Source organism: Notamacropus eugenii, chromosome 1, assembly GCF_028372415.1.
Source record: "Notamacropus eugenii isolate mMacEug1 chromosome 1, mMacEug1.pri_v2, whole genome shotgun sequence".
NCBI classification, from domain to species: Eukaryota; Metazoa; Chordata; class Mammalia; order Diprotodontia; family Macropodidae; genus Notamacropus; species Notamacropus eugenii.
Genome location: NC_092872.1, coordinates 632,858,576 through 632,870,209, shown reverse-complemented (window position 1 = coordinate 632,870,209; position 11,634 = coordinate 632,858,576).

Sequence of the window (11,634 nt, the reverse complement as noted above, 5' to 3'; positions counted from 1 at the left end):
ATAAATAGGGAAAACCGTAAGAGCAGAAGGAAATACAATCTCTTGATCTAGTAAACAAGTTTAGGCATCTATGACTAAATACTGTAAAAAAAAAAAGAAAAGAAAATGATCTAACACTTGAAGAGACAGAGGATCCTGTGGAATGTATGGAGAACATGGAATTACAACATACTGTTTCTGAGTGTTTCAGAAGAGAAATGAGAATCATGAGAGCAGAATTTATGGATTATATAGCAAAAATAATGGGCAGAATAGAAAAGCTGTTATCTCTTAGAGTAAAGAAAAAAAGAACTAAAATTGAGAATACAAATATATGGTAGTGAAAGGCAATCTAAAAGAAGAGAATCAAAAAATAACTAAAAGAAAATTTGTTCACTATAAAAACAAAACATACCAATCTTGATGACAGGGTGAACAGAAGGATTACAAATTTCCCTGAAGAACATAAATTGACAAAAAAACCTTAACACCATAATGAAAGAAATAATAATGAAACTGACCAGAAATTCTGACCATACAAAATGAAATAACATTTGAAAGAATTCACAGATCACCTCTAGAAAAAAATCCCTCAAGTCTGCAAAGGTCATATAGTGGTTAAATTTAACAATTTATTTCAGAAACAACAAATCTACAAGCAATCAGAAGAAAGACCTTTAAATACAAAGGAAATTCAAATAATGCAAGACTATTTTGCACCCACCAGAAAATATAGTAGGGAATGAAATATTGTGTCCAAAATAGCAATGAAGCTCAGGAAACAGTCCAGGGTGACTACAAATATGAGCATAACTATGTGCAATAAGAGAGACATTCAATATTAAAGAAGCGTTTGAGACAGCATTAGAAAGAAACCATAGCTGAAGAGATTATTTGCCCTCAAACACCCCAAACAGAAATGCAAGAATCAGGAAATGAAGCAGCCAAGGATGACAATAGCAACAGAGTGACAGCAAAGAGATTATTAAAAAGAAAAAGAAAAAAACTTTCCAAATATACACAAGGAGACAGGAGTGAAGGTGGAAATTTGGTGGAGGTAACAGTGACTGGGTGAGCCTAGGGCATTACTAATTCTATTTGTTATGTATCATTATTTCATTATTAATTAATTTTGTGGGAGACAACATTGAAGGGTATGTGAAAGGAGAGGAGGACAGTGGGATAGAAAGAACTATGTGATTATACTAAGGTCAAATCAAGGACTAGATATGAAAGGAAGGTGACTCCTGTGGTCTTGGTAGGGAGAAAGAGCCTATAGAGGAGTGAATGAGGAGGAGTGAGGGGAAAGAATTGAAAAGGGAGGGGGAAGAAGAAGGCCTTACTTTGGGGCCAGAAGGAGGTTGCACTGATGAATGCTTCTATGGGTGAAAAGAGATGATCTGTGAAGAGAGATAAGGACCTTATATTAAGTGAAGTCTGGGGGATTCTGTGCTTGAAAAGGCCACTTGTCCTACATTAGGAAGGAAGAGGTTCAAGCCCCTGAGGATAGTTGGCACCTTGGGGGACTGGAATATAATAGACAGGGAGAAGAAATCGTTGAGGTAAATCAGGATAAAATGGTAACCAGTGAGGGAAATAGCTCAGTGATTAGCTTTTTCATCTGGAATGTTTTAGGGAAAGGGACTTACCATGGAGTAGTATACTTTCCTGATACCTCCAATAATTGGCATTGTTCTAGGAGTGAGGCACAATGAAAAAGGGGAATGCACAAGGCAAACCCTATAAAGCAGTGGCAGAAAACTGCCTACAAAAAAGAGTCTCAATGGGTACCTTGGAAGCCTTGAGTGCATGAAGAATACAGAGGAGAGAGAGAGAGAAAGAGAGATAATTATAGAGGACATGAATCAGAGAATGAGTTTCAATAGAAGAAAGAAAGAAAGAAAGAAAGAAAGAAAGAAAGAAAGAAAGAAAGAAAGAAAGAAAGAAAGAAAGAAGAAAGAAAGAAAGAAAGAAAGAAAGAAGAAAGAAAGAAAGAAAGAAAGAAAGAAAGAAAGAAAGAAAGAGAGAAAGAAAGAGAGAAAGAAAGAAAGAGAGAAAGAAGAAAGAAAGAAAGAGAGAGAGAAAGAGAGAAAGAAAGAAAGAGAGAAAGAGAGATAGAAGAAAGAAAGAAAGAAAGAAAGAAAGAAAGAAAGAAAGAAAGAAAGAAAGAAAGAAAAAAAGAAGGAAGGAAGGAAGGAAGAAAGAAAGAAAGAAAGAAAGAAAGAAAGAAAGAAAGAAAGAAAGAAGAAAGAAAGAAAGAGAGAAAGAAAGGAAGGAAGAGGGCCGGCGAGGGCGAAGGGCCTGTCGCTCTTCGCTGTGTCTTTTCGTGTGGAGAGGAAGGAAAGAAACAAGGAAAGGCCGGCATTCCCCCCGTCCTTCCTGCCTCCCCACCGCCCCCCTCCCTCCCAACCGCCCCTCCCGTCCCCCCACGAAAAAATAATAAAGATAGTAAGAGAAATTCTTTTTGGAGAGGGTACCACCCAAAATCAAAATTTGAATATTGCCTTCAACAGGACCTTCCTCTTAAGGGAAGAGGAGAGGAAGAGGACTAAGATGGCCAAACAAGAAGACAAAAATATAGTGAGATAAAGCATGAGAGAAAAAGAATAAGCAAAACTTCAAAGGGAAAGGGGTCCTCAAACAAGATCCTGGGCCTCCCCGGAAGAGAGCCCTTGGGAACAAGGGCCTGCCCCTTAAAAAAATAGGGTGAAGTAAATGAAAAAACATAGTACTACATTCTACAACTAAGAGGGGAGAAATCATAACTTGGAAAAAAACAAGGCTTCGAGGCCCCACTGGCGCCCACCCTAGCGACCCTAACTCATAAATTTCAATATGCAACTGGCCTAAGCCAATCCCATAACCTGAACAAAAGGTGACAGATTGGATAAGAAACAAAACTCTACAATCTGTTGAGTAAACTACATTAAAAAACAAAGACATACCCACCACACAAAACTAAGAGGATGGACCAACTTTTTATTCATCATGCATCCAATGAATCCCAAACAGGATTTACAATCATGTCACATAACAAAGCAAAAATAAATGTTCAAAAAATAACTGGAAAGAGCTAAACAAAAAAAAATTTCTATTATGCTGAATGGAATCAGAGACAACAAATTAATATTAGTAATGAATTTATACATTCCAAATGCCTTAGCATCCAGATTCTTTAAGGAAATGTACAAGAAGACATAGAGAGTAAAGCTATAATAACTAGCAGTTTTAACATTTCTCTCTGAGTTTTGGTTAATTCTCACAGAAAATATGCAAATTAATAAGTTGCTGGAGAAATTAGAGTTAAAAGACTTATGGCATTGTCTAAATGGCATAGCAAAATAATATACACATATGTTTCAGCACCACATGGAATTTTTACAAAAAATTACCATGTACTAGGACACAGAGATATTGCAAACAAATGTACAAAGTTAGAAGTAGCTAACAAATCCTTTTTAGACCATAATACAATGAAAGTAGTGGTTGGTTCAGGGTCCACAAACAAAAAACACAAGCCCAAATGGAGACTTAACAATGAAATCCTAAATAGTCAAAGAACAAATCATGGAAACAATGACTACAATTTTTAAAATTGCAATTATGCAACATTATACCAGAATTTCTAGTTGTTGTTCATCCTTTATTCTCAAAGAGGACCAACCAAAATTTCTAGGATGCAGTTAAAGCAGTCCTCAGTAGGAAAATCATACCCTAATAAACATACATTAGCAAAATGCAAAAAGAAAGGATTAACAAACCAAATACACATTTTGAAAAATTAGAAAGTCAACAAATAAAAAAACTTCAGATAAGCAAAAAGAGGAGACATTAAGAATTAGAGAGGAAATAGATAAATTGGAAAAAAACAGCTCATTCTTTGAGAAGAGTAATAAAATTGATAAACCCTTAGCTAATCTGATTTTATTAAAAAGTGAGCAGAAAATCAAAGCAATAAAATATCAAATGAACAAGTTAAAATCACAGCAAAACAAGAATTAAAAAGAATAATCAGAACGTATTATAGAGTTACATGCCAAAAAAAACCAGAACACCAAAGAAATTAGAGGAACAGCTTCAAAATTATAAAATACCCAAATTATCAGGAGACCTAATAGAAATCTTAAGTAACCCAAGTTGGAAGGGGCAAATAATTCCAGTCGTGAAGGAACTTCCAAAGGAAAAAAAAATCTCCTTGTCCTGATGGATTCTGAGGATAATTCTATCAAAATTTTAAAGAACAGTTGTACTCATACTTAACAAATTATTGTCAGAAATTGAGAAAGAAAGCAGTTGTGGTCCTAATGACTAAACCAGGGAAAGACAAAACACAGAAAGAAAACTACAAGCCAATATCATTAACATTGATTCAAAAACGTTAAACAAAATCCTGTCAATAGACCACAGTGATTTATCCAAAAAATTATGCATTATGACCAGGTAGAATTTTTACCAGGAATGCAAGTATGGTTCAACATTAGGAAAACAATCAATATGATCAATCATATTAAAAACCAAAATATTCAAAACCACATAATCATCTCAATAAATCGTGGGAAAAGTCATTGACAACATACAACATTCCTTATGCCAAAAATCCTATGAAGTATATGCATATATAGGGACATTTTTTAACATCATAAAAAGCATTTATGCAAAACCAAAAGCAAGCATCATATGCCATGGCAGTACACTAGAATCTTTTCCAATAAATATGGGAGTAAAGCAAGGATTCCAGATTCCTCGCTGTTATTTGATGTAGTTCTAGAAATGCTAGCAACAGAAATAAGAAAAAAGAAAGAAATCAAAGGCATAAAGATACGAAAAGAAGAGATAAAACAATCTCTATTTGCTGATAATGTGGTAGTTTATTTGGAAAATCCTAGGGAATCTGCAAAGATATGACTGAGACAATTAACAGCTTTAACAAAATTGCAGCCTACAAAATTAACGTTCAAAAAGCAACAGCATTCCTAAACAGAACGCAAGCAGCAATAATAGAAAGGTAAATCCCCTTCCAAATAACTATAAAATATCTCTGGGTCAATCTACCAAAACCCATAAAAGACTTCTATAGATTCAATTACAAAGTTCTTCTAAAAGAAATAAAGAATGACTTAAATAGCTAGAGGAATAGTCAGTGCTCTCAAGGAAGCCATGACAACATAATAAAAATAACAGTACTTCCAAAATTAATTTATGTTGTTAATGCTGTGCCAATCAAATTACCAAAGGGACACTTTATAGGATTTGATAAAATAATAACATTAATTTGGAAGAAAAAATCAAGAATTTTAGGGGAAATTATGAAAAAAAAAAGTGGGGATGAAGAGGAAATTGTACTTCCAGACTTCAAATTATTTATAAAGCAACAGTCATTAAAACCATTTGGATTTGGTTAAAAAGAAATAGGGAGACAGATCAATGGAACAGACTAAACAGGAGAGATTCAGGAACAATAGAAGTGATAAACTATTGTTTGATAAAATGGAAAACATAAATGACCTAGGAAAAAATTCCATTTTCTATAAAAAATGCCTGGAAAACTGGAAACCAATCTGGCAAAAATTAGCTTCCGACCAACATCTTACACCATACTCTACAATACATTCTAAATATACATGCAACTTTAAAACTGAAAAATAAACAGATCACATACCTTTCATAGCTATGGACAGGCCATTCTTAACCAAACAAGAGATATGGGCAATTACAAAAGACAAAATAGTTAATTTTGATTACTTGAAACTGAAAACCTTCTGAGCAAACAAATTTAATGTACTTAAGAGAAGAAGGGACGTAGTTGAAAGGGAAAAGTCTTTGTTTCAAATTTCTCTGATAAGGATTTGTTATCCAAGATGCATAAACAATTAATAAATGTACATAAAACTAATAGCCATTCCACAATAGATATGGTCAAAAAATGTAAACAAAGTGTCCTCAAAAAAAGAACTGCAAAGTATTTACAAGCACATGGAAGAATGCTCTGAATCACCAATAATAAGAGAAAGGCAAATCAAAACAACTCTGAAACTTTACCTTACACTCTATAAATTGGTGAAAATGACAAAAAGTGACAGTAAAAGTGATCATGGAAAAATGGGCACACTAATACATTTTTGGTGGAGCTTTGAAATGGTTCGACCATTTTGGAAAGCAATCTGAAATAATGCAAATAAAGTAATAAAGATATCCTTATTCTTTGAATCAGACTCCATTACTGTAAGGGCAAGCAAAGTAGGATCTTTTGCTGTTTTTGTTTTAGTATAATCAAGAAGTACAATGCCTCTATTTGCTCCAAGATCCATGGCCATTTAGATTATAAGGCCAAGGATCCTGGAAGGCTGGATTGTAAGAGCAAGCAAAGAAGGATCTTTTGCTGTTTTTGTTTTAATATAATCAAGTGCCTCTGATCGAATTCTGCCTTTATCAACCAAGAGTCTTTACTAGGAGTAAAGGACAGAAACAAGATTTTCTTTAACTAGAAACAGTATATGTATTTGTATTGTTAATGTGATTAAAGAACTTCCCCACCCATTAATGGACCTGCCTGTTAAAGGGAGTTTTATCAGGGAAGATTTGTAGGAAGGCCCACACCTTTTGTTAATCAGACACTGGTTCTCAAGAGTTGGGATGCCCTCTGGTTCTAAAAAATGTATAAATACTCTGAAGGTAAGATTTTACTTTGGGGCTTAGTTTTTAGAAGAAGCTGTGTGTGGCGGATGAGACTCTGGGAAGCCACTAAGGAGCCCCCTGGCTTTGAAAACCCAGATATTGGTACTTCCCTCTCTGGCAGCTATGGTCAGACAGTTAGACCTGTCTATTGATTTTTGATGTATGTATTTGCTTATGTCAGACAGTTTGGAAGCGCTGTTGGTTGATTTCCTGAATTAAGTAAATGATATATGTACTTGATTAAAAGAGATTGTTAACCCCTCAAAAGTTGCCTTTCCTTTTGGAAAAGCAAATAAAAGAACCTGTGATAGCAGACCCCCTTGTGTATGTCAGGGTGTTTACTGTTACAGTTACTGGATTTATAACCCCATGGGAGCTACTGAAAAGAAGAAAAAAAAAACCTCAGAAAAGTCCAAAATATTTATAGCCTCACTTTTTTATCATGAATAAATATTAGAAACAAAGTAGATACCTATTATTTGGGGAATAGCTAAACAAGTTATGATTGTGTAATGAATACAGAGAAATAGAGAAAGATCTATATGGATCAGTGCAGAGTAAAGTTAGCAGAGACAAGAAAACCATTTTTACAGAAACTATACCAATATAAATGGAAAGAACAACACACCAAAAAAAAACCCAAATGTAACAATGTTATAAAGATCAAACAGAATTCAAATGAAGAGATATGAGAGGATTACTCCAAGCTACCCCTTCATGGAGGCAGGAAGTATTACACATAGGACATATTCTTGAACCTTTTCAACATATTGATTGATTTTTCTGATTTATTATTTCCTCCTCCAAAATACTGCTTGTTATATGGATGGTTCTCTAGGAGGGAGAAGGGGAAAGACACATGAGATATGGTGATGGGGGAAATAGGAAATATCAATAAAAACAAAATGCACAACAATGAACACAATATAATTTGGAGTGGGGGAAGAAAAGGCACCAGTAGCTAGGGAAATCAAGAAAGGTGTTATGTAGATAGCAGCTCTTCTGAAGAGCTTTGAAGAAGATTCTGGATTCTAAGAGGTGGAGGTGAGAAGGAAGTGTATTTCTAGCACAGGCGACAGCCATGGTGATGAGGGATGGAGTAACAATTTGAAGACCAGTTTGACTAGACTCTAAACCATCTCTGTGAAGGACAAAAATGCATAATAGCCCTGGAAAGGTAGGTTGGAATTGGTTTGTGAAGGACATCAAACAAATACCAAACAATTGGATTCTAGAGGTAATAGAGAGCCACTGAAATTGATGAGGAAAGGAATGATATGGTCAGTCCTGTGTTTGGGGAATTGTCCTTTGCAGACTCTATAGAGAATGCGTTGGGGTAGGGAGAGGGGAGAGGGCAGGGGCTTAAGGCAGGGAGACAAATTAGGAGGCTATTGCAGTAATTTAGGTGAGAGACAATAATGACCTGAACTAGAGCAAGTCATCTTATTCCCATTATCATCTCCATTTATAGAAGACTATTTTGTATGTATTTACATGTATATGCTTATATTTATGTACAGTTATCCCTTCCATATCACAAAGGTTAGGGGCACAGCTACCCCACGATCTGGAAAATCCATGTAAAACGTTTTGTCCCTTCCTTCGTACCAGAGAAGAAGTCTTAATTTTTTCTTTTTCTTTGATGAGATGTTTACAGAACCTTATTGTAAAATTTGGGTTAAGCATTTCTGATTTTCTCAATTTTTTTCTGCGTTGTCTGTTGACCTTTCTGTGTCATCTGCGACTTCCACAAAATTCCCCCAAAATTCCCATTTACAGTTATTTCTTTGGCCAACCTGCAATATATCAAGCTGTGATGGGGAGAGTTGCAATGCTGAAAGGATAAATATGTATATGTATATTATATGTATGTGTATGTGCATATATATATATGCATGTATGTGGATGAGAATGTGGGTATGTGCATTATGCATGTATATATGCACGTGTGTGCTTATGTGCATGTGTGTATGAGTATGTGTACATGTATGTATGTCTATGTCTACTATTGAGTATTGTGAATACATATATGTACATGCATATATGTGTATATGTGTGTATAAGTATACACACGCACCTACCATTATTATACCCTTTCCGAACCAGCTACAAACATGCCAAAGTGGATTTGGGCTGCATATTACACAAAGCAACTCAACTTTTCAATAATAATAATGAGATTAAGGGTCACATTCTGTAGCCATTTGAAAGCTCAAGCAATATTTTACTCACAAAAACTTTCGGGGATAAGGAATGTGCACGTTCTCATCCTAACAGATGAGGTGGCTAAAGCTGAGGTAGCAGTGGCACACCTGGAGGGAGAACCTGAGCACTCCCAGCGTCTGCGCAGAGCTGGTCTCAAGAAGCATTTGATGCCTTGGGATCAATCACTCAAGTGTCAGCTCTCAGACTTCAGCCAAGGTCCTTCTCTTACTCCCCACAAGGCCTTGCTGCCAACACTGAGACAGTAAAAGATCACAGAACATATGAAACATACAAGATGGATTTGTTTTTAAGCTCTTGTGGGCACAAAGACTGATTTCTGCTGTCTGGAAGATCTGTGTATCTCCCTCCCTGTCTTCATTGGTACTTGTTTTTCCGTCTCTGAGTGTGTCTGCTTCTGCCTGTGTTTCTCATTGTATCTCTGTTTCTCTCTGTTTCTTTCTCTGTCTCTCTATCTCTAGGTCACTGTCTGTATTTCTCTGTTTCTGTCTGATTCCCCCATCTGTCTCTGCCTTACTCTTTCTCTCTGTCTCTATCTCCCCTTCTCTCTTTTTTCTCTTTCTCTCTCTATTTCTCTCAGTCTCTCTCTTTTTGTCTCAATCTTTGCCTCTCTGTCATTATCTCCCTATCTCTGTCTGTCTTTCTCTATGCCTCTACATTCCTCTATTTCTGCCTCTGCTTCTGTCTATGTCTCTCTCTCTCCCATGACCTGGAGAGACAGCTCACTCCACTTAGCAGTGAAGCCCCTCACACATCTGTCCTATGGAGGCCTTCTGCATCTGCCTGCCATTCAGCTTGTTGAAGTGTGTGTTGACATGCCTCTGTTTGTTGAAGAGAGTTGGGTGCTTGTTTTGATGCAGACCAGGATAACCAAGGCCTGGCTGATGTGCTGTCAGAAAGCTCCATGTGAAAATGTTAGCACCACTGCAACAAGGACCAGTCCTGGGTTCCAGGAGTGTGGCTATTCTGAGCCCCTCCTATTGACAGTCTATAACTGACTTTTTTTTTTAAATAGTAATGACAGGATTGAGGTCTAAGGCTACTGAAGAGACTTTCACCAGAGAATTTCATTTGAACCAATATCTGTAAGTACTAAGGACTTAGGGAGTAATCTCAAGGAATGGATACTCTACAATATCATGAACAGAGATCAAAAAGGGCAGACAGCCTACAGAGTTGGAGGGCAGGAAGAGGAATTGGAAACTTGGTCAGAGAGAGAGACAGACAGACAGATAGAAAGACAGACACAGAGAAACAAAGAGAGACAGAAGCAGAGAGATGGAGAAAGAGAGAGGGAGGGAGAAAAATTAATTCAACCATGCAATTTCTTCTTTCCCTTGCCTTCATTATAGCCAATGAATTTGCTAGGTCAGTCGTTCAAATGTTTTAGAGAGTTCAAAAGATCTTAGATTTAGGACTAAAAGGGGCCTTAGAAGTCATCCAGTTCAATTCCCTCATCTTACAGAATAGGAAATAGGTTCATGAGGTTAAGTGACTTGCTCAGAGTTCCACAATTAGGAGGTGTTTGCAGCAAGGTTAGAACCTAGGTCTTCCTGACTCCAACTCTGCTATCCCTAAGCTATTGTTTGAACCATATTATATGAGCCAATGAGGTGTCATGGAAAGACTCGTTCATCTGAATCCAAGTCCAGGTTATTCCATGTAGATCTTGTGTGACTTTCTACAAGTGACTTCTGCTCTCATCAATTTCCTTATCTGTAAAATGAGGGGACTAGACTATGTGATCCCTAAGGTAGCTCTCTTTCAACTCTAAATTCTATGAACAAGGGATTCTCAGTCAAGATTTTAGAAGAATTAAGAATCAGAGCTGATGTTTCACTTCTAACCCAGCATCTTTCCTATAGGCATCCTCCTGGCTCTGTTCATCATCACTGGTTCAGGGACAACCTAATAGGGCTCCAAACAAACACCATGGTAGACACGGCCCCCTGAATAAGTCCTAGCCTATTTCATCTTTGTTCTCTAAACATGTGCGTTAACAAGATTAAAACTTTTGGTTGTTGAGGGGTGAACATTTAGTCCCTCCAAGATTTCCTCCTATTTATCCTGTTTATAGCCCATATGTAAATAGTTGTTTGCAGGTCATTTCCCCTATTTAGTGACTAGTTTTGCCTTTTGTTATATCTCTAGTGCTTAGCAGAGTGCCTGGCACATAGTAAGGGCTTTAAAAATGCTTCTTGACTGACTAACAGGCAGGTAATAAAGCTTCCAATCAAATAAACACTAACAGGCATTCATGAGTGCTTTGGTGCTATTTAATTTACGATTGTTCTCCTTTTGATTTTCAAGTTCAAGTCTCTTTTTATACCTAAAAAGCATGTCGACTTTCAAAACAATTTTCAAGAAGTTTGCATTAGCTCAGTGATGATGGATGTTTGGAGGTTTTTCAGAAATGTGTAAGGGTCACTATTTTAAAAAATGAATTTGTGTGTAGTGTTGACTTTGTTTAGACCCAGGCAATTCCTGAAGGGCAATGACTAAGGCATGGAGGGGTTGAGAACTGGGCCAGTGGAGAAGGGGTCCAAAGCAAGGAAATCCTGGATCCTTGCAGGAACAAGCTAAGTAAGGGTGACTAGCATCCACTAAGGTCCTCTTCTAATGTCTCACTGTGGTTTGGAGGTAAACATGGGCTTTCCACGGCCATGCCAGCAGCAGATAAACTCTGGCCACCACTGGTGAAGCCAAATGACATTGCGTACAGAAGGACAATGGATTTAGGTATCTATTATTGGAGGA